The 24,762-nt window shown below is 41.4% G+C and overlaps 1 protein-coding gene across 1 annotated transcript in view; it reads left to right on the top strand.

Annotated features, from left to right (window-relative positions):
* Positions 1 to 11,228: 11,228 nt before the first annotated feature.
* RAP1B (RAP1B, member of RAS oncogene family) overlaps positions 11,229 to 24,762 on the top strand; it is a 74,715-nt gene continuing 61,181 nt past the window's right edge. Inside the window, exon 1 of the mRNA XM_039501201.1 lies at positions 11,229 to 11,380. The gene's annotated coding sequence lies outside the window, so the exon portion shown is untranslated. The remainder of the gene's footprint in view (positions 11,381 to 24,762) is intronic.

Raw genomic sequence — 24,762 nt, 5'->3', positions numbered from 1 at the left:
TCCCTTTCCTTCTCCTTCCTAGAGACCAGCTGCCTCCCTGTTTCTCCTACCCCAAATTTTTCCACCTAAAACCCTGGAGAAATATTCCTCTTCTCCAGAGATCTTATGATGCCCTCCTCCTCCTCCCAGAAGTATTCTACCTCCTCCATCCACACCCGTCATCCAAGAGATTTTCCATCTTTTTCTATTTTTTTCCCCTATAGACAAGGGAAAAGAAAATGATACCTCAAGACTTTTCTTTGCTAAAGGAAATTTCCTCAGATACCCATAATTTTTGAAGGATTTATGAAACTTCATGAGAAGGCAGACATAATCTAATGAGACCTTATTCATCTGGAGAGAATTTTTTTTTAGAGATTTTGGCTGAAAATGGCTGACAATGGAAAACCACCAAAATCAGGATACAATAAAAATATACAGAAAAACAGAAAAAACATGCATTAATTGGTTTACCTTTATGTATTCTGTTCTTCCAACAAATTCGTGTGAATAAATTGAATTGTATATTGTTTATGTTTAAACTGCACATTTTTCTATGTGTACATATGTATGATTGTATGATTGCATGTATACTGTGTGATTGTACATATAAGGGAGGCAGGATTTTGGCAGTTCTGTGAACCTTAGAAAATGAACTGCAGATATTTTATGACAGATAAGCTAAATGTATTTTATGAGTTGATTGTGCCAAACAAGGGACATTCAGCACTTAACACATTTTAAACTAAACTTTCAAGAAATGGCACGTCCCCCACAATTTCTGCTGGCTGGCTCTTGATACCCCTCTGTATCAATGACCTATCCTCTTCGTTATTTACCACTCCCCCAATTTTTGTGTCATAACAAAATTGTCATTGATAAAGTTTGTATTATATTCCAGGTCATTAATAAAAATGCTAAATAGCATGGCGCCCAGAACTGATCTCTGTGGCACCCCACTAGAAACACATCTGTTTGAAGATGATTCCCCATTTACAATCACTTTTGAGTCCTATCAATTATTCAGTTTTTAATCCACTTAATGTGATGCCATGTTAATTTTATAATTTTCTAGTTTTGTTATCAAAATGTCATGCAGTACCATGTCGACTGCCTTACAGAATTTCTAGTGCATTACATCAGCAAGATTACCTTTATCAATCATACTTGTAATTTCATCCAAAAAAGATAGTTTGCCAGGATTTATTTTCCATAAATGTTGATTTGCATACATTACATATTACATATGGCACATGGCGTTTTTTACCTCTAGGTTACTCTTTAGAAGTTAGTACTGATTGAAAGTTGTTACTACCCAGAATCCTCTGTAAAATAAGATTGGTGGTTTCCATTCATTTTCTAGTGGATAAGTGTCCAGATCACACAAACTATCTATATGAGCATCACTAATTAGCAGTTTAATCATAGAAGTCAAGGATAGAATGGTCATGAGAATTAAAGTATTTGCTTATCCCTAGAACTGGTCTGAAACATATGCCAGGAGGTGGGGCATCATGGCGAAGTTTTAGCTGCCACAAAACGTATTCTGTAAATGGAAGGCTTCCATTTTCAGGGCTTTCACTCCAGCACTAAATCCACAAAGTAAAAGTAAAAAATAAAGTGTTTTGTTTTATGAGAATAATTTACAAATTGGCTTATAAATTAGAGGCTCTAATCTTTCCTGGAACTCTATACTAAGTAGGTAGACTCTGGAATAAAGTGGTGTTTGACAAGGGTGTCTTCAAAAAGTAGCTAGAGTCCCTTTTTGTTTTCTGCCACGAAGTGGGCATAAATGAATAAAATAAGATCAAGTGCTGATTTCAGAGAATAGGTTTCAGTTTTATGGAGGTTATAGCAGAACTTTAAAATTCTCTTAAAGTTGATTATATCACAAAACCACACTCCTGAGCTAACTTGAAAGCTTTTCTTCAAATTGCTGCATTGAAATGAAAGGGAGACAAAATAAAAGATATAGAAAAAGAAAAGGGAGAAAGTTTACTATATTATAAAATAATGGAATTAAATATAATAGAGTCTGGAATAAATTACAGTATATGCATTAGAGAAAAAAATAATAAATTACTGCAGCTAACGTGTTCATTTTGGAATCAGTCTTGCAGTTCTTAGTCAAAGGTGCCATGAAAGTCAATTGGTTCTTTTTAATGAAAAGAGAATTATGTAGAAGATAGCAAGAATAGTTAAGAAAAGCAGGATCAAATAAATCTTTAAAGCAATACTGAGAAGCAAAAAATAAAAACACAACACAATTTTTTAAAGATGAGTTTAATTTTAGGTTATGTGATCAAGATCATGGCCCAGATTCTTTTCTGCTGGCATAAAGCAGCTTTAAAGCCAGTACAGCTTTTATCACCCCAGCACAGATGATACAGATCCAGTGTAACAGCTCCTACACTATTCCCTTCCCTGTGGCTGATGTAGGGAGCATGGCCCTGGCAAAGGGGCATGGCCAGGGCTTCCCTTCATCCTAGCAATCCTTGGATATTGTAATAGCACCTTGGGACCATTGGCAATGGGCACAAGTTAGAACAGCCTTCAGGCCACTGCAGGTTACACAAGGAGATTCTCCTGATGCACCTCTGCCACAGAGTCAGTGTAATGCAAAGGTGATGTAAAATCCTCACCCAGCTTGAAGATACCTTTGAATCCATCCACACCCTCATCAGCTGTATTTATACTTTCCTCATTTGCAGCTGAGGATTTGGGCCTATATTTTGTGTTGAATATGATTAATTCTACATTAAATATCAGGCTTTTACTAATATTAGAAAACCAGGCCCAGTAATACTTGCCAACCGCTCATGAAGTAAACAAGGTGCCAGCACCTTCTCCTATTGAAATCAATAGCAAATTGGAATGTGTAGATCATTCCAATCTCCTGCTTTACCTTCTTGACACCAGGGTGACAGGCCACTGTTGATAATCTCAGAACATTTTGGTGTTCATGGTTCTTTCATGCCTGAAGCCATGTGAAATGTTGTGTGTTAGTCCGCTTGGAAGAAGAACTGGAAGGCTAGCATTATATTTATTTTATTTATTTATTTATGTACTTACTTAGTTTTGTAAATAATACAAAGCCAAGAAATATAACAAAGTAGAAACATCATCATCAAATAAAAGAAATAAAACACAATAGGCACATGGTATTAACAAGTATTTCAAGCGGCCTGAAAAAAGGGGGAGGGGCTATCATAATCTACGAATAACAGTTTTGGTAAACCAGTGTTTAAAGTGCACCCCTCAGCAACCCAGCTTGATTTAAAAAAAAATTGCTGGGTCTGCAACATCTAATCATATTGTACCTGGAGGGAGAAGGCAGAATTATTTCCATTGATTATAATACAATGTGAAAAAGTCTTGAAACCTTCAAAAACCAGATCATGGACCAAATCCTGGAACAATGGTCCCAAAGTGTCATATAAACACTGGAAAAATAGTAGAGCTTTCCAAATTTAGATTATTTTTTAATAAATTTTGTCACTGTAAATTTTAAATTTCAACTAAAAAATTGACTAAATTCTTGGCAAACATCTTCATAAAAATCATCCTGTTTTTGATTGACTATAAAGTTGGTCAAAATATTGAAGTTTTTATATAACATATTGAAATTTTGACCAAAAAAAGGATTCATTTTTGTGAAAACTGTTCACAAACAATTTTCCCATATTTTTTTACTAACCCTAAAAAATAACAATATATGCCCTTATTCTAGACACCCACATGTCTCCTCTGGATTATGTCTGATGGGACTATCTCTCCCAGCCAGAGGAGATATATGGCAACGCAGATCTTAACTACAAGGAAAGCTAAGAATTAACCAAGGAAAAAATCACCCTAATGAGGGTATAAAATAAATTCTGCTGACCAGGTTCTACATTTTGTTCTGCTGATCAAGCTGGGCACTAAAATGAACAAAAATGTGCCTAATTAAATCCTAATGGAGCTCCAGTGATTTCAAGTTATTTCAGTGGAGTTACATCAGGAATGCTTTTGGCCCATTGGGTTACTTAGAGTTGGATTCTGAAGCCGGTAAGAGTAAAAAAAAGTCACATTTATATTTGAATATAAGCCAATTTGTTAACTGAGATAGAATTCTGCAGTTAGGAGCAGGGGGAGGACAAAAGAAGTAGAGAATATTTTTAGACCAGTCATTATTAAATATACTAACTTTTGCTTAAATTTTGGATCAAACCAGAAATAGACCTATTTTAGAATATCAGCTTTGTTAAATGTTCCATAACTTTGGAAGATCAATGAATTTAAGGTCTCGTCCAAACACTGTTAAGTTAAAGTCAATGGGAGTTTTTCCACTGACTTCAATGGGCTTTGAATTTGGCCTTTAGAGACTATTTCAAGTATGAAGGGAAAAAAAAGTTGCCAACATTTTGAAATTGACATACAAATCAAAGTATAGTTTTTAAGGTTCAAGAATATTGGTTTTTCAAGATTAAACCCTGCCCTTTTTTGGCGAAGTAAGATTATTTTTCTCTTTCCAAGGATTTCTTTCCCTGCATCAGACTGATTGCCCTGACCTTCTGATCAAGTTGGGCTGGGCTCAGGTGCCTCCTGAGCCCATCAACACTATTTCTGCATCTCAGTTCTAACTCAGACAAAACTCTCATTTACTTCACTGCAGAACTTAGCCAAAGTGCTCTCTTTACCTGCACTCTTTAGGTTTTATTTTAGATGCAATGTTCTACAAAGTATATAACAACAGAGAGGGGTTAGGCTTTGTGTCAATTTACAGTAGTATGCAACTCAGAGTCACATGGGAGAAACTGAGTTTTGGTTTGTTAAACTCTATGCAGTCCTAATATCTTGAAATGTGGTTTCATCGGTTCTCATAAGTTAAGTGGGGTTGTGCCTTTGATGGGAGACTTCTAAGAAAAATCCAGGTACTGCAGGAAGTGGAGTTGATGATTCAGGAGGCAGTAATCCTCTTTCTGAGTCAGTACTGAACTAGTTACTCATGATGCACACTGGTGGAAGTGCTGTCTCTTGAAAGAGAAGTAATGCCAAGGTCCTAACACTTGAAATTATTAAAATACCATGAGATATTTTGCAATAGTAAGAGTGCTAGCTCAGATCCTGGCTACATTCCACCTCAGGTAATTACATTCCCTCTCTAGTTCCAACTGGATACATTATTCCTAATTTTGTCCTCCCAAAACATTGCTGTTGTGGTGACAATCTTGTTCCTTATCTGATAAGCTGACTGCCCAATGCAATTTGGCAGATCTTTTCAACAGAGAATAAAATAAAGAAGGCTTTTCTGTTTCCAAATTAACCCTTATTTTTAAGAGTTTAAGTTTCAAGGCTAATGGCATCTTCTTGAATCCCTCTATGATACTGAGTAGTGTGCTTTGAAAGCAGTCATGCTGGACCTTATTCCACACTTTTTACACATTCTGCTGTTATCACAGATAAAATAGTCTCCACCAAGTAGAGAAAAACAGACTCTGTAAGTAATGTTGATGTTTTTTATTGTTTAGATTGCAGTAGAGTCCAGCATGTTCTAGGTTCTTCCCCAATTCAGAAAAAGAGACAGTCCAGACCCAAAGACCATATAGAATAAAAAAACAAATGTAAAGTGAGGAAAAGTGATACATTATACAGGCAATGAGGTCAAGGTGATGATAAATGTCTTGTTAGTTATATAAGGTTTATTTTTGAGTTGAACATGAACAATATCCTTTCTCTGCCTCCATTATCCTTCCACAATTCAGCCCCCTTATTTCCCCCCATTCCAATTTCCACATTAATCCAGTTCCCTTATACACTTTCCTCCTAGCACTGACCACCTTCCCCATTTAAACAAACTGGTCACTTATAAGATAAGTACATGAAATAGAGAAGCAAGGGACTTCTTGAAGGTATTTGAGAAAAAGTTCAGGGGGACTTAAGTGAAGGGTAGATCCCCCACTGCAGACCATCTAAAGAAAATGTTCCATGCACAGAGGGCAACGTGGAAAAAAGCGGCACCGTGGGAATGTTTGTGGGAGATGTAAACAATAGGACTTCAAGAATGGCAACATGGACCGAATGAAGGGGATGAAGACAGCACAATAAGAGATGGGTAGGTAAGCAGGGAGGAGTAAAGTTATATAGGGACTTTAGGCGATCACAAGATCACTTGATACAGTGCTGGAGGGAGAGGGAATCAGTGAAATGACTGAGGATGTGAAGAGGGTTTCAGAAGAATAATCAGGAGTTCAGTTTTACCCATGTTAAGTTGGCAAGATGGCTAGTCAAGATAGCAAGACATCTGGAAGATGTCAGTGAGATAGGCTAAGAATGGATGCAGGGTTGCGTGAAGGTAGTGAGGTCAGGAGTGTAAAGATAGAATTGAGAATCATCAGTGTAAAAATGGTAGTTAAAGTAGTGTGAGCAGATGAGGTCACACAGAAATAGTGTGCAGAGAATTAAATAGCCCTAGTAAAGGCCTATATGCAAATATACAAAAATAGGGAAAGGAAAATTCAGCTTGGCTTGAGCAAATAAGAAGACAATGTATTATTAAAACCAACACTTTAGTATATGCATAAATATCAAATGGAAATTGTTGAATTATAAATAATATCCATGTCACTATCTAAACACACAAAATACCCCCAACCACTTTTTGAGAATTCGAGAAGCTGTCCCTTTATCATTTAAGCCATCACAACCATGCTCTGATACGGTAAACCTTCCCTGGAAGAAACAGCTGTGGCTTCAAGCCATTCAGTCCACTCACCAGATGAGACAAGGACTTTGCTTCCTCTAAAAGTAAAGCATCCAACCAAACTGGCCAAGTGACATTTCTATTCCCTTTGGGACAAATGTCTAGAAAAGCACACAGTAGTTAATTGGCATGCAGCCAGCATAACATTCTCTGGCACATACCCATTAAATTTCTGAGTTGCTGGCACAGAGCAGCTGCTGAAATCTACCTCAGAGATAGCTGTGTTTCAGTGGTAATAATTAAACTGAAATATACATACAGAGCTAAATTTTGCCCTGTTACACCCAGGTAACACCACTGAAGACAATGGGAGTAAACTTAGAGAGCTTGCATGGGTGCTGTCCAGTAGTGTGCTGCCAGCTTTTTATCAAGGAGCTCTTTAAAAATAATTTCCTTATTTCCTCAGAAAAATCCATCAATTCCATAATCCTCTTGCCCCCCATAAAACAACCCAACGCCATAGGTTTCTCTCACAAGACCACCAATCCTTCACCATACCTCAAATCTATCAGTCCTTTCATCCTCCCCACACTCAACTCCATCAGTCTTTTCACATACATCCTGCCCAGGATTCCTCCTATCTAGCACATCCCTAAGTGGCTCCCTTGTAACTGTGCCTCACAATAGCAGCTGTAGTTTGTCCTGCAGCCTCTACTAGCAGTTGTGGTAGATAGAGTATCCTGCTACCTCTGGGTGAGGGTTGGTTGGTTGGTTAGGTGAGAAACAGATCCTCTCTAAACACAGAGAGTGGTCAGTTGGGAAACAGGGTTTAAGGGCCTTGGATGAGCGGGACTCATGTGACTTGCTGGTACAGCAGGTTGTGTAAATAAGCACGTCTCTCTTGGCATGGGAATTCCTGGTATGAGAAGATCTCTACTGGTATGTGTGTGGTATCTAGGATACATGGGGCTCCAGTTTCCTGCCCAGTACCTTTCTTTAAACTCCAGACTGGGGCTGGCTAGATAGGCCAGCCAGGAAGGGAGAGATAAGACTGCAGTGGCTGTAGGACTCCCCCATCTCTTTTCTTCCTCATGCACTCCTAGAACAACTGGCAAGGTTAGTAGTAGAGACTATGCATGAAGCATCTGCCCCCCGCCCACACTCTAGGACCTGATGGAAGACACAGATGGGAAGTACATTGGGAGGTACACCTGTACTGGAGCAGTTGCCTTAGGGACCACCAGTTGACTCAGGCCATATCTACACTAGCCAGTTTACAGCGGCACAGCTGTAAGATCACTCATGTAGCTGCTCTTTGCTGATGGGAGAGAGCTCTCCCGTCGACATAATTAAACCACCTCCAACAGGCGGCGGTAGCTATGTCAGTGGGAAAGTGTCTTCTGCCAACATAGCACTGTCCACACTGGCGTTTCTGTCAGTATAACTTATGTCACTCAGAAGGGTGGTTTTTTCACACCTCTGCACGACATAAGTTATACTGACAAAAGTGCTAGTGTAGACATAGCCTCCGTTAAATCCAAAACATTTTAACAAGCAGGGTGGGTCTGTGAATCATTATTTTGCCTCCTCCCTCCCCAAACATAACTAATTCCTGTTCACCACAGTCACATCATTATGAGTATGACTGGCCTGAGGATTTTGGTGAGGGTTAGCAAGGTGATTCTTTGACTTACACCTCAAAATTAAGAACTCATTTTACATTAAAGGGGAGGAAGGTGGAAGACCCTGAATCCTAACTGCCTGTTTCTTTTGAGCCTGGTTATCAATTTGCAGCAATTTACATTTTCAAGGCCACCCTCCCAGGGGTATTGGAACCATTTTTATAGGGGGGTGCTGATGATGGAAACCATGTATTTGTTGTTTTTTATTACTACTTCAACCCAGGGGGTGAGACAGCACCCCTAGTTCCAGTACAACTGACCTTCACTAACACAAAAGCTATTTTTTTAAAACAAATTCTGATTTTCCCCTTCATGAAGCTCAAAGGCCAAGCTCTGTTAACAAAAGGCTCAGATAAATTCCCACCAACCCCCTCCAGCTGATCACTGGTATGACAAAGGGCAAAATTTGGCCCACTGTCTGTAAAGCACTTGGTAACAAAAGGCACTGTGTAAAATATTTTCATAATGGAAACTAACTTGAAATCTTAATGATTGTGGTTGCTATAACTCCTGTTATAATTAACAGCATGTGTATTAGCGCTTAATACTGTACGTGATTAAACTAGCTCACAGAGGAAAGCTGTATATGGGGTTTTTTTTGTACCAGAGGGCAGAGGATATGTCTTCCAATTTGTTCTTTTAATCTCTATATTGAATTTTTGAGGGAGCTGACAAAAATATATACAAACAGAAAGAAAACAATACTGAGACAAATATTCTCGCATTTTTTCAGCAAATGCACTGTGAAGATAATAGTTACAAGAAACACCATGAATATAATTTTACTTAAAATATGCCATTGCAAATTTACCTAGATTAGCAACTAACATCTCCCAGATTCATTATTTTTACCTTGAAAGGGGGTCTAAAAAAAGAACTAAACCTCTATGTACTAGATTTCTTGCAACCTGAGCTCTCTTGAATTATCTGTCACTTACAAGGGTTCATTATTAAAGTACTGTACAGGGTTTTAGCTGTAAAACATCAAGACATTTGTCTGGACTTTGGAAGAGATTTTATGATGTTTTGGATTTTATTTTAGTGCAATGCTCTGAAGAAAAATATTTTTAAAGGGGAAAATAAGAACTTATGTGTCCCTTTCTTAGTGCCTTGGAGCTAGATGGAACATCTAATGCTGTGATCTGTTTGCTCTTTTGGCTGCACTGTGGCCACCTCTGCTCTAACATTCTGAGGTATAATATTTACTTTATATTTATCATGAGCTATATGGACTCCAAGCAGCATACCAAATAATTTTCCATTATCATGCAATTTGGGGAAATTTAATCTTTTTTTTCTTGTCTATCTCTGTGCTGCAAACAGAAAGCCTGTGCTTCCTCCACACCCACTCCCTTTGCCAATAACCTCATTGTAACTTCCTGTCAGTTTCACACACTCAGTGGTGAACTTCCTCTGAGCAAGAGCTTTATCTGAACACACCATATTAACCATTTGCTTACTAAGTATTTCCCATAAATATAAATAATTTATTCTTAACATTTAAGTCTTTAAATACATTTTTATTCAAATGAAAAAGAACACTTGTGACTTTAGGAAAAAAGGCATTTTATATTATTCAGTATAAAACTAATATGAATGGGGGGAGAAGGCTCAAGAAAGGTCATAGTTCCTTCAACTTTAATGTGTCCACTGTCCTGTGGCAGTGGAGGGTAATGATCGGTTGTAAGGGTTGGGAGGCTTAATAGGAGTGTCCAGAGTAATAATATTTTGTCTTTATATGATACCAATTGTCCAAGGATCTCAAAGCACTTTACAAATGCGGATAACAATTCGGGGTGTATGCATTTTTTTTTACATTTTCTCCTAGTTTTTTTAATAGTTTAAGAAGTTCTTTATAGGTTAAGATCAGGATTAAACCAATCTCATGGTTTTAACTGATCTATAACTATTAGGAATTAGGATGAGACCTTAGTGGGGAAGTAGATTCTGCCTTATCTGCCTATTGTGGGGTTTCTTGCACCTCTTTTTGAAGCATCTGGTGCTTCTCTGGGGTAGAGCCAGGATACAAGACTAGAGGGACCATAACTCTGATCCAGTATGGCAATTCCTATGTCCCTAGAGTTAGCCTTCTCATATTTCAGTTCCTGACTGATGGCAACACCACAGGAAGACTAGATCTTGCTTTATTTCATTCCCCAAACTCTCTCTCTGAGGCAGTACATGACAAGCATGAACATAGAGATGCCAATCATGAAGTATTTGTGATTATGCAAATCCTAACACAGAGATTGGGGAACTGGGCTCAACCACCATCCTTGACCTCCCTGATCTGAATTGCTAAGACCCTGAGTGAGGCAGTCGGGGTAAGAGGGTAGTAAGTTCAGGGGTCTGACCACTCAGAGGGCATGCTGGTGGTTGAGGCGTAACAGACCAAAGTCAGTGAGAATCCATTGGCATGACAAGCTACACACGTTGTCACAGGCTAAAACTGACTCAGAGCCTTAAGAGACGAGGCAATAGCTTTTATTGGACCAACTTCTAAGGATGTTAACCGTGTCTGTCACAGGTAGGTACAAGTCACACGGTGTTGGGCAGTAACCCACCTAAGCTGCCCCCGAGCACCCACCCCCTGCCCTAGAGCACCCGCCAGTACACCCACCCCGGGCCCAGCCGCACAGCCTCCCGCCCGTGCTCCGATCAGCCGCCTCGTTGCCCTGTGTGCGAGACTCCCCCAGCCTGAGGCCTGGCTGCGCCACCGGGACCCTGCCTCGCTCGGGCGCCGCGCGGCTCCGCTACCACTCGGGAGTCACCCTGAGCGAGGGGGAGGGGCCGCGGTGCCAGCGCTCACTCGCGCGCGCGCGCGCAGTGTGGGAGCAGGGCGGGGAGGTCACCTCTCCCAACCCCCAACCCGCCGCCGGAACGAGCTAGGGAAACCAAAGCGAGGCTCGGCGTGCAGCGTCCGCGTCACGACGACGGCTTCAAGCCTCGCCCAGGCAGCGGCAGCGAGAGAGGGAGCGGGCGTGCAGAGCAGGCTCGGCCGGGGCGGAGGCGACACGGGGAGCGGCGGCGCCGTCCGGTAGGTGGAGGTGGTGGCCGGGCGGGCGCAGTCCCTCCGGTACCGGGCGGGCGGTGGCTGCGGCAGCGGCGGGTGTCTGGTACAGGTGGCCCCGCGGCAGAGGGAGCGGGGCCGGGGCGGCGGCCGCGCCGGCGGGAAGAGCGCGCTGTGCGGAAAGGGGGCAAGTGTCTGAATATGGCGGAGCAGGAACCGAGAGCGGCCGCTGCCGCCTCCTGCCCCTGGCAGCGGGGACACCCGCGGGGCGAGAGTCTGGGGCTTGGCTGCCACTCGCTCCCCCGCCCCTCGAGCTGGGGGCGCCCGCCCGCCCCGAAGTTAGAGCGGAAGCGGAAAGTTGTAACCCCAGAGCTCTGAGCTGCTCCCCAGCCCGCGCCTGGGCCGGCCGGGGCGGAGGTCAGGGGCCGCTCGGCTCCGGGCGGCGAAGAAAGTTCTCACCCCCGCGTTGTCAGCCCGTTGTGGGAAGTCTGCGTTCAGCCCCACCTAGTCCGGCAGTATCAGCCGCTGGAGAGAAGCTGCTCACAGTTTCCATCACCCTCCCCCGGCGTGAGGCGAGAGTGTCCAGCCCATAGGCCTCGTCCGTTTCACTTGCATTGGACCGAGGCGATCCCCTGCCATAGTGTCGGCCCCCAGAGCCGGGGTAACACATGGAGACTGCGCTGGCTCGTACCTCGCTAAACGTTCTCTCGTCATCCCTTCATGCTGGGATGGTGGGTTTTTTGTTTTGGTTTTTTTGCTTTTAAACTTCTGGTTTCTGTGCTACTTATATAGTGCCTCAAGTGTGCTGAGCACTTCGGTGGTGGGGGTGGGAAGGGGCAATCCTGCCCAGAAGGAGCTTGCGATGTAAATAGACAACACTGCAATCATTTAATGTTTATGAATCTTCTGACCCTTATCTGAATAGAAAAGGAAAAGAAACCTCAGGAATTTGTAGGTCTTAAGTCCAGAAGGGGCAATTATGATGAGATAGTCTGAATTCCTACATAATACTGGCAGAAAAACCTCACCCAATAACATCCGTATCAAGCCCACAATTTTGAGGTATAGGTATATATTTTAGAAAGAGATCCATGGTGGCATGACTAAAAGCTGTCAGAATTTATGCCACAGAAGAATAAAATAAGGCTTTGCAGGAAGTGATCATTGTACTTTAGTCCAAATTGACAAAAGTTGGACTGTGCAACATTTATTGAAATCCTGTTCTTTTCCTTTTTAAAAGGAATGGTTAATAAATGCTACTTAGGAAATATGAATCTTCATTTTGAAAAAAGTTTCTATATTACTTGTGGAATAAGTGTGTAACTTTGTGTAGCTCCATATTTAGGCAACATCACAAACCAAGTATTTTTAATGCAGTTGGGACTCAATCATCTAGATTTTTGATAGCATATTCACCCACAAAAGCTTATGCTCCAATACATTTGTTAGCCTATAAGGTGCCACAGGACTCTTTGTTGCTTTTTACAGTTCTTGTATAGGAACTCTGAGACTTGTGAGTTCAAGCATATAATAAGAGGGCATTAAATAGACAAAGCTAGTGGAATTGATGTTTTCCAAGGCTCTTTCATGGCATGTGTGCACACAAATTCCAAGTTATTAAAAAAAAATCCAACATTTTTTTCAGTTGGAACTATGCTTCTTGACTGTCCTACTTAGTTTTACCAACATATGTCACATGTACTGCACAACAACCACTCAAATGAGACAAAGTTATAGTTCTCTATACTAGGTCATACGTGGATACTGGAAAGGGATTTTTCTATTCTTTGGTAAACTTAAAATAACTTTTAAACTAAGCTTTAAGAGTTTGTGGCTGTCTTATACCTTTTGTTAGATGGAAAGCTAAGTAAAGGGCTGAATTCAATGCTTCTAAATGTCTTCACTTATCTTGTTCAGGTTTCTAGTTCCTTATTTCTCTGTCCACTGCCAATGGCCTATAGCATACTGTAGCCATCTTTCTGGCTAGAAATGAGCTCACTGACTGCTCAGTGAGGGTTACGTCTACACAGCAGTGAGTGCACTTGCCAGTGAGAGTAGACACAGTGTGGCTGTGGTGGCTTGTGCAGGCTGCCTGAGTACAGTCCTGCCCAACCCCCTCAGTATATACTCAGTAGTTAGCCTGAGGCACTGCCACCACCCTTGCCGTCATAGCCACGCTACTATTTCAGGCAGAGCTAGTGCGTGTCTGTCTACCTGTGGTGGGAAGCCACCCTCCCAATTGCTATGTAGACATACCCTAAAGAGAGAGGCTGGCAGCAGAGTAGTAGACTCTTTCAGATTTGAGATGGAAAAACTGTTATGCCAAACTGTAGTTAAGTCTTGGATGTCTTTATAAACCTCTGGTCTGCTGTTATATATGATAGTATCTCTACTTAGTCAGTTACGGCCATTTATCATCTCTAGGTACCTGCCTGATATATGGACATCTCATCTCAATTGTTAAGTGCAAGGTTTAAGATTAAGCAAACTTGCTTCTTCAAACTATTGATAAACTGCTGTATACCATCTAAATGTTACATACTACTTACAACAAAACTCATTGTGCTTAGTGTCCTCCCTACTGAGGATGTAGTAACTTAGAAATAATCTTTCACCTCTAGGTTTCTGTTACCAAGGTAGACTAGAATTAAAGTTAAAGGCACACCAGCTTTTGTCAATTTAAATTAAGTGAGTTATGTGTCCTAGGCTTATCCTTGTCTGTCTACCAATTTTCCTAGTTTTACATATTTATATATTGTTTACATGTTTGTTTTCTCCCCTGTGAAAAAGACCCAACAAAAGGGGAAGGTGGCTATACAGAGGGTATGGTGAAATTGGCTATCACAAATTGCTGTAAAATGTACAAAGTAAAGAAACTATGAGGATGAACACAACTTTTATTTTAGATGTGGTAGTTTTGTTAGTGTTCATCTGAGTGGGTGGAGTACTCAATACAGTAGAACCTCAGTTACGAACACCTTGGGAATGGAGGTCGTTTGTAACTCTGAAATGTTCGTAACACTGAACAAAACATTATGGTGTTTCTTTCAAAAGTTTACAACGGAACATTGATTTTAATACAGCTTTGAAACTTTACTTATGTAGAAGAATGCTGCCTTTAACCATCTTAATTTAAATGAAACAAGCAGCAAAAACAGTTGCCTTAATTTTGTTAAATCTTTTTACATGTAACAGTACTGTACAGTATTGGATTTTTTGGTCTCCACTGGTTGATTGCATACTTCTGGTTCCAAATGAGGTGTGTGGTTAACCAGTAAGTTTGTAACTCTGAGGTTCTACTGTACTGTTGCAATGTGAGGTATATAATACCCTGGATATAATTGTGCTATTTTGATTGAAAACCCGACTATGAGGACAATTCAAAACCAGGAGTAAGACTGAGCCTGTAAGAGCTAATTTCTGTTTCGTGCTGTGCTGGGGCAAATGTTGGGACCAAGTAAAACTGACTACCATTTTAGTTCTGGTGGAGCTGTAGCAGCACAGGTATAAATCTGGGGGAGAGTAGGTCCACAAAATGGAAAATAGAAATTCCTAAGAGGATAGAGAGAGGGAGCAAGTGTACTGGAGTTTAACAAACAGTCTAACACAGTGGTGGGCAACCTGTGGGCTGCAACCTGTGGCCCATCAGAGTAATCTGATTGCAGGCCATGAGACATTTTGCTGATGTTGACGGTCCGCAGGCATGGCCCCTCGCAGCTCCCAGTGGCCACGGTTCATTGTTACCAGCCAATGGGAGCTGTGGGAAGTGGCAGGCACTGGTTCAACTTTAGGTTGTTTATCTCTAAATACGTAACAGTGTACAGTATTGTCTATTTACACACTTGTATAAGCTAAAATGATGTAAACATAATGACAAAATGCTAATGAATCTGCCATTAGTATATTTTGTTGAAGCATGGGCCTTATGAAGTGCTCTGGTGGGCTGCAGGTTGGGCACCCGTTTGAGAATTCTCAGTTCCATTAAAACTAAACTCTCACTTTTCACTAAAACTAAATTCATTTGCACAAACAAATCATCACAACTTCCGATGATACATGCCTCCTTTTTCTAACTTACAATATAGTTATGGTTAAGGCTATGATTTAGTCACGGGTATCTTTAGTAAAAGTCACGGACAAGTCAACGACAGGCAACGAGCAATAAACAAAAAGTCATGGCCAGTGACTTGTCCGTGACTTTTACTAAAAATATCCCTAACTAAATCTTGGGTGGTGGGGGAGGAGGGGCGCTCCAGCAGACGCTGTTGTTGGCGGGGGAGTGTGTGCACTCGAGCGGTTGCTGCTGCTCCTGGGCAGACGGCCGAGGGCGCCGGAGCACCCCAGCTGCTCAGGTGGCCCTAGGGTCAGCTGTACCAGCAGCTGTGGAAGTTAGAGATGCCAGAAAATCACAGAATCCGTGACCTCCACAAAAGACTCAGCCTTAGTTATGGTAACATCAGAATTTTAAAGTTCAGTGCATGGCTGTGGGCAGTGGCACTTTTCAGTCTGCTTTGGTGTGTATTTTGAAGCAGGAGATGTGTGTCCTGTAATGTCAAAGAATCTGCATACCTGCTGAGTTGGATACAGAACCTTGTGTCAGCTCTGTTGCATCTGTGTGAGAGGAAGGGATGTTTTGGACATCCTCTTCTTCCCAATGGATGAAAGGGTGTCAGAAGTAACAACCCTGACATGCACATACACATACCGGTTTACTGTCCTTGACCATATACCTGACTAGAGAGAGTAGTTTCTCTAAGGCCTTGTCAAGAGCTAGAAAAAGTTGTTTCATTATTTTTTAAAAAGTTAGCTGAGATGTCTTGTGCTTTTTTTTTAAACTCTGGTAGAGTTGACAAGGAGTTGCACATGTTTTCAAAGGTGTCTAAGTGCTAATACACTTTAAACAGCACTAATTAAAACATCTAGCAAAATATTCTTTAAAAATCACCTCTGATCCTAGCACTTGTCCTACATGGGGCAGTGACTGGCATAGCAATAGTGGAATAGCTAGTCCCTCTTAATCCAGAATAGTGTCTACATAGGGAAGTTATACTAGCACCACTCTAGTGGAATAGCTGTTCTGCTATAGCTATGCTGTTCAGTTTCCCCATGTTGACAAGTCCCAAGTCTAGACAAGCACTACCTGGTAGCCACCATACAGAGCAGATCAATATCCTTCCCTCTAGCATTGTTGTGGTAAAATTCTTCCAGAAATGAAATTAGTCCTGTGAATTATTTTTTAGCTGCAGACTCCCATGTCTCCTCCTCATAGAAAAAACTATAAAATATTCAAGGCTACTGAAATAAGGGTGATTTAAGTTTTACACTTATTTATATACTGTTAAGTGGTTCTCAACCACCTCCATGCTGTGACCGCATGTTATTACAGAAAAAGGTTTTAAGTACTTTTTTCGTTCTAGCCATAAACAAAGGGAGGAGGGTTGCGACTGTCAAGTTGAGAACCTATAAATTAGTTTACTTTGGATAGAAAATGAGACTGCTGCTGCTTATAGCTCCATCATTCCAGAGATACTTCTCCTTAATGTCACCATATTTTGACTCCTGGTTCTTCTGGAAGGTCCCATGAATGAATAGTGTATACACCTCTACCCCAATATAACGGGACCCGATATAACACGGTAAAGCAGTGCTCTGGTGGGGGCAGGGCTGCGCACTCCGGCGGATCAAAGCAAGTTCACTATAACGTGGTTTCACCTATAATGCCGTAAGATTTTTTTGGTTCCCGAGGACAGCGTTATATAAGGGTAGAGGTGTAGTTGGTGAAAACCACCACAGAAGTTCCTTTGACAGCACTCCAAACTACTGTTACAATGGAACTGGGAAAAGCCACTCTGCAACATCACTTTATGCTTAGTCCATAGATTCTCAGCTGGAAAGCCAAGTGGGAGTGGACAGTACTTGAAGCAACTGCTGCTATGCGACTCTGCCAGGGCAGAAAGGCCAGGCAGCAGCACAGACATAGATCAGGCCCCTCTGTTGAAAGGGTTTCTTCCCTGGAAACCATGTGGCTAGAAGGCTGCATCCCTGGTCTCTTCTGCAAGCCTCTAACTTTTAATCCTGTGAGGGGATTCTCCGTTTCTGGGGTCACTTGTACCTCTCCTGCAAGCATTACAACATAAAGAGCAAATGATTTGAACCTTAATTGCATCCAGTTCCTCTGAACAAGTATATTATTTCCCAGTGTTACTAGTATCTCCAGAACTAATACATGGACAAGTAATCTTAGAACAGCTGTTATAAAATAGAAAGTTCCTGTAAATTGCAGACAGTGTTAAAGGTGATCAATTAAAAAAAAAAAATTTCAAGGACTTGTTTCCTTTTTTGCTTCATGGTATATCTGCTAGGGCTGAATGGCCTCTTGTTTTGTAATCTTGGAAATATCAGTAATTGCAGTTCTGACCTTCCCTTATTTTCCTGGGGGGCTTGTTGGAAATGTATTGCTAGCTCTCGCCTAAATAAAGAGTAGAGAGGTTTGAATGTTAAACAGACTTGCTTGCTTGAGTACTTAGTTGCTGAAACTAAATTTTTAAACAGTTTTTAACTGTCTGGATTTCTCTAGATTAAGAGGCAAGGTCTGGATTAACTATGCAATTTTCCCCTACTGTAAGCTAAGATTAGCACTCTTTCCTTGATTTAGGGGGTCAAGATTGGCTATAGGGCAGTGGTCCCCAACGGCACCCACGGGGGCATCTTAATGCGCCCGCATCCTGGCCCCCGGGAGAGCACCCTCTGAAATGCCGCCAAATTTTGGCAGCATTTCGGCGGGGATGCCTCTCGATGACGCCGCTTGCCATCGACAAGCGGTGTTATCGAGAGGCAAGGCGGCATTTCGGCGGCTGCTCCACCGCCGCAGTGGTCCTTCGTCTGGCACCTGCAAACTATTGACCTGCAAATGAACAGTTTGTCAGCAAGCTGTATGGAGGAGTGTGGGGAAGTGAAGGAGGGAAAACTAAATGTTTCAGAATTGCTTCTCTGCACATGTAAACCCCATTGAAGTCTAAGATGTGTGAGTAGCTGCTGGACCAGGCCCACCCAGTTATTTCTGTTTTTTTTTAAAAAGGCTTGATGGAAAATTAATTTCTTCATTTAAGATGAAGCTTAATTTGCAAAATGTATTATTCTTGTGTATAAACTTGAGTTGCTTGGGCACTTATCGCAGGAGCAATAGTGACAGCTAAGTAAGCTTGTGTAATGATATCCATTTTAATCCCCCTGCGTGCAATTAAACACAAATTTATGAATTTTTTTGATTGGCTATCTTCGAGGCTTTGTCCATAAAAGGCAAACTGCCTTATGGAAATCCTAAGAGAGAGTTACTTTTCTACCTAAATATGGGGAAAGGAAGGAATGATCTTTTACCTATTTAAAAATATTGCAAACACTTTAAAATAACATAAAGCTTAAATATTTGAGATTAAAAAAGTATAGAATATAAATGATTAACATGTTCATATAAAACTTGTTCTTGACTTCCAGTAATGACTCTTTGAAAATCTCATTTGAAACGTACTAAGCTTGTAGCACTTGCAGCTGAAACTAAACTGCTGTTACATGCATGGACAGTTCAGCTGAGTAGTGAAGCAAGTGTGTTAGGCGTACATGTGGTCTGATGCAGCTACTCTGCATGTGCTCTTTGCTCAGTCCCTGTGACTTTACTAAATGTGAAAGAGTTCAAATGGATTTCTGGTCACTTTGTAAGATACACAGGCAAGAGCCCTTCTCTGATATGAAGCTCTTCAAGTTCTCAGGAGAACAGCTTCTTGCTAAGTAGATGAGAAAAGATGACCCAGTAGAGTGTAGCTAAAATAGTGCCTATGTGAGGCTTACACAAGTTGTGAATTATAAACAAAAAAACTACATTAGAAGAATGAAAAGATTGGAAAGTTAAGCACTCAAACATTAGGAAATGTCAGAATTAAGCCTGCCTATAGGACCTTAATTTGGTTGGGGGTGGGTGGGGGTGCTGTTACAGTCTTTAATTATGTGATATAGTATTTTTTTTTCCACAGGTCCCCTGTCACATTCAGTGTGCAGGATGAATGGTGAATTCATCTTTATTAATTTATATATATATATTTTGTCATCCTCATTCAGTGTGTGGCCCCATGCCTTTTTTGCTGTATGTTATTTAAAACCTCAATTGATCACTATATTAATGTTTGCATGGATTTTTCTATGCTACCACTCATTACCATACCATCTGTTTCATGTTTCACAAACATTAATGAATTTATCTCTTGAGGTAAGGTGGTATTATTCCCAGTTCTCGGATGGAGAGCTGAGGTACCCAGACTAAAGCTAAAAATATTCACTAATTTTGATGCCCAAGTTGATATAACTAAGGCCTGACTTCTCAGTACTTAGCACTTTTTAGTGCTTCATATGTTCAAAGCACAGCTCTCCCATTAACTTGAATTGCATTTTTAAGCATTCATCACATCTGCAAATCAAGGCTGGGGTGGCTGAAGGTAGGCACAGAGAAAATGAACATACAATGGCTGGCCACCTGTAAAGTTAGGTTCTCATGCCTTGCTCAACATTATGTGAGAACTTTGTGGCAGAGGCAGGGATAGAATCCAACTGAGAGTGGCATTCTGCTGCCTTAACTGTAAGACCATCCTTTCTCTTCCTGCATCCTTTTGCTTCCTTTACCACATACCTTCCAACTTCAAGTGATGGCAATAGCCTAATTCTCTACAACAATGACTCATTCCCTGCGCACAGGTCGGTTCTATGCACTGAATGGGGCAGGGGTCCTGATGAAAAATAGTATGTAATCATGTAATAAAAACACAGGCAACAGTAATTTTGGAACTTCCTATAAGATTATTTGTATTCTCTTTTTAGTTAGTTAGAGCCTGCCTTAGCCCTGCTGTGTGCCGCTGCCGGGCCAGAGCCCACACCCCAAATCCCTCCTGTACTCTTCCCCCTGCCCTGAGCCCCCTCCTGCACTCCAACCCCCTGCACTGGGCTCCCTCCGGCACCCAGCTCCTTGCCCTGAGCCCCTTCCTGCACACCGCACTCCCTCCCATACCCCAACCTCCTGTCCCAGCCCTACATTCATGGCCCTGCATACAGTTTCCCCACCCAGATGTGGCCCTTGGGCCACAAAGTTTGCACACCCCTGCTGTAATAGATGCAAAAGGGTCTAACTTGTGTGTCCTTCCCCAGGCTACCCTTGGCCCCTCTCCTCTCATTTATACCTCTGCATTTGAGCAAGTCAGGCAGCTTCTTTATACTTCACACTGTCTGTGTGTCAGGAAGGAGAACAAATGCAGATGGAATCTTTGGCAATTAATGCTTCTAACATCTCTACTGGGCATAAGATCTACTGATAAAAAGTGCCATATAAGGGATAGGGTATTATATGTGAACTGAGAATTTTCAGGAACTAATAACTTAGCTAAATTTGGGCAGATTGTTGTGTCCAAGACGCATCCTTGACTGCAGGTGTGACTCCTTTGACAAATTAAGTCTCTGATCTAAAATATGGGGGAGCAAGAGCTAAGTGATGTGGTTGCAAGAAAATTTTAATGTCGTCAAAACTCCCTTTCCCCTTATTTTGGAGGAAATGCCTGAACTGAAATTCAGCTCGAGGCAAAGGTCCTACTTGGAAAACTTCAGCCTAAGTGGTTGAAATTTAGCAAATGTTTGTGTAAATGAAAGCAAGATCTTATACTGGGAAGTGTTAGCCAAGCTTAACTATAAAGGCATTGCTACAAGCACCATCTGTATTTCTTTTGCAAGTTATCAAGCTTAGAAGTTCTACTTAAACATTTTAGAGCAAGAGTAGGGGGAAAAAAAGAACTATTATTGAATCTTAAGTTAAATTTGTGTGGTTAAGAACTTGAATCAGGAAATGACAGAATATGTTATACGTGCAGCCTTAAAGGTGACTTACAAAGGAAGAGAAAAGGTGTTTGTACCATTTAATCTTTTCATGATGTATAAAGAAGTTCTGAAATTTCTAACTTCCGTTGCATTAGAAATTTGGGTCCTGTGTAGCCTGGGAGATTAACAGGAGAACTAGTGCAATGACATTAGAAGAACAAAGGGAAAATTTGAGAGGGGAAAGATTAGTCGTCGTCTTAAAATCTTTCTTTATAGTAAAATTTTGAAGAAAGGAGGTCTTAAAATTGAAGACACAACCATTTTAGGTAGGGTGTAAGCACTAACAATACAAATTCTGAGACTTCCCCATGTACTGATTGAAACCAAATATGATGAATTGGTATTCCTGATTTTTCCAAAGATGATTTAAAAAATAGACAAACTTTCTTAAAAGCAACTAAGCCTCTAGATCTTCATATGTTGTAAAGAAGCAAATGTGCACATGCTCAGTTTAAAAAAAAAAAAAAAATTCTTTGGCTTTTACCTTTTAACTCTTGTGTATATGAAATAGTATTTTAGAGCTGGTCAAAAGTTTTCTGACAAATGTTCAGCTTAATTGGAAAATACCAGTTTGCGGAAGTGAAATGTTTTGGCAAGTCTTTAATGGTTTCATGGAATCTACCAAGGAGCCCATGTTCCAGACAGTCAGCCCTGCTCTCAGCACTGCTGGATGACCCGCTCTGTGGCAACGCTGTTGGGCTTCCTGCTCTGCAGCAAGGAGCTCAGAACTCTGAGAACCTGGGCTCCAGCTGGGGCTCCTTGGCAGCCCTGGCATGTCAGGGCTTCCAGGCTCCCTGCTTGGAGCCAGGAACCTGCAAGTTCTAAGTGCCCCAGCTAGCTACTGGTCGACTCTTGGATCTATAGTAGGGAGCTGGAAGTCCTGTGACCAACTCTCAGGGTCCATGCCTCTGGGGCAGCCATGCAGTGCAGATTGCCCCAGGCTGGGGATCCTAAGGTTGCCAGACTCCTGGTCTGGTTGTCTCCCTGTGTCACCTCATTGGGAGTCAGTTCAAAACGAGATGCCAAAATATTGAAACTGAGAACTCTGAATTTTGGTCAGTTCTAACTACTGTATTTCTGAACATAGTATTCTAACTCTTAACCTTGCCATTTCTTGATTTGAGTGTTTAACTCTGCTCAGGTAGCAAAAAAGTACATGATTGAAGAAACAATGGCAAAATTTTTAATGTGTAAAAGCAGCAAAGAGTCTGCGTCCAACGAAGTGGGTATTCACCCACGAAAGCTCATGCTCCAAAACGTCTGTTAGTCTATAAGGTGCCACAAGACTCTTCGCTGCTTTTACAGATCCAGACTAACATGGCTACCCCTCTGATTTTTAATGTGCAGCAAGTTGAGGTATGTATCTGCCACATGCTGGCCTGCCGCAGACTAACTGTTCATATGTGGACCTTGGTGACATGCATTAACAGTTCATTAATGCAATGCAATCTGGTCCTCTTTGAAATGGGGCTAAATCAGATCGCATTAACAAACTGGTTTGAGCATTGGCCTGCTAAACCCAGGGTTGTGAGTTCAATCCTTGAGGAGGCCACTTAGGGATCTGGGGCAAAAATTGGTCCTGCTAGTGAAGGCAGGGGGCTGGACTCGATGACCTTTCGAGGTCCCTTCCAGTTCTAGGAGATTGGTATATCTCCAATTATTACCTTTTAGGTTTAGTATGACTCATTGAAGTAAATTGACATTGTCTCTCCAGTAAAGTCAATGCCACTATAATTCAGACAAGAATCTGTTCATACTGGAAGGCCAAGGGAACAAAAAACCCAACTTCGTATTTGTTTTAAAACAATTTTGTTAAACCATCAACAGTAAAAGCTTTTTTTAATCTGATATGTTGGGGAAATGGGGGGGTGTTGGTAAGTGAAAAATTCTGGTTAACTAAGAGGCAGGGGGTTGGGGTGCAGGATGGGTTTCAGGGTGCTGGATCTGGGGTGGGAAGCGCTCACCTCGGGCAGCTCCCTGCAAGCGGCAACCTGTCCCTGCATTTCCTAGGTGGCTCTGCGTGCTGCCTCCGCCCGCAGGCGCCACCCCTGCAGCTCCTATTGGCTGCAGTTCCCACTCGGGGCGGTTAATGTGGAGAGCAGGATAACAGAGGCGTGGATAAACAGGGTTCTACTGTGTTTTTACATTTTGTGAAAAAATAAAAACTAAAGCGTCTGTAAAAATGTGAATTCCATGTTTTTCTGTGGCAATGGTTTTCTAGGATCCCTGGTGATAATTCATCCAAAATCACCAGTTGCTAACATTTTAATGATTTTTCTCTCCCTGCTTGTTTATGGCAAACAAAGGATTTGTCACATCAGGATAACAGCAGGGTTCCTGAATTGGGCAGAGCATCATCTAATGTCAATAAAGGCCAGTCACATCAAGGGAACCAAACACATAGGCTGACTGGCTCAGCAGGCAATCAATATAACAAGCAGAACTGAGTTAGAATCAGCAAGTATAAGCAGATATCATGGATAACTCAAGCTGGATCTTATTTTTTTCTGCAGATAATGTTAAAATACCTTTTTTTTTTTTCTTCACAGGAAAAAATGTTAGTGAATGATTTCATATAGTAAAAAATAAACTTCCATGTGCCCGTCACTTCTGCTAAGTGAGCATTGTTCTCCAAAGAACCCAATAAGTGTACTTTCAGTGAAAATTGTCTTCCATGATTTTTCTTAAGTCTTACTGTGGAAGTTTCAATGTTAACGTGGTCCTATTACTTCTAACTCTGCTTTCCCGACGTTAAAATTATAGTATTAAAAAGGGGGGAGGGAAGAGCTCATCAAACTTAAGTAATTTTAGCTTCAAAACATTGTACCACCTCTAGGAAGGGTCGGACTATGGTTTAGATTTAAACAATGATTTTTGTAACTTATGAAAGCAATGGAAGTATCCCAAATATACTGTATTAGATCTTTCCAAGACAGGACTTCCATTAGTTACATGTCACCAAACTAACTTTCTCATGAACTTATCAGTTCATTTAAGGTTTTTTAAATATGTAGTTCTGTTTGGGATTTTGTCAATTCTCAAACCCTAGCTTCTTGATTGAGACCAGCTAGAGGTCAAATAGACCTGTACAGACAGGTAGAAACCCAGCTTAAGAGACTTCTGTAAAGTGCACTTCTGTGGAGGCTTTGTGTAGGCTGTAGCTCGTGAGATCTAAACTTTATAAAAAAGCACCAGTGGCTATAGTAGAGCTGAATTTGTAGCAGTTCAGTATTTCTGCCTGACTAAAGTACAGAGCATATAACTTTATTTTTCAAAATGCATCATACAGTTTGCAACTTGTACCTCATAAGGCATTCAAATACCAAAGTAGTTACATTATTTACATAAAATTTTCTGTTCATACTATGACAGGTTGGGACCCTCCCCCCTTCCACGGTGCCACCTGATGTGCTGGGGTCCCACTGAGCTTGCCCATTCCACCACCCTGGGCTCCCTCACCCTGTCCTGCTACACACGCACATGTACACGCATGCTCCCAG

The sequence above is a fragment of the Mauremys reevesii genome, linkage group 1 (genome assembly GCF_016161935.1).
Source record: "Mauremys reevesii isolate NIE-2019 linkage group 1, ASM1616193v1, whole genome shotgun sequence".
Classification (NCBI taxonomy): domain Eukaryota; kingdom Metazoa; phylum Chordata; order Testudines; family Geoemydidae; genus Mauremys; species Mauremys reevesii.
The sequence above is the reverse complement of the archived record's forward strand: the minus strand, read 5'-3'. Positions and strand labels throughout refer to the sequence as shown.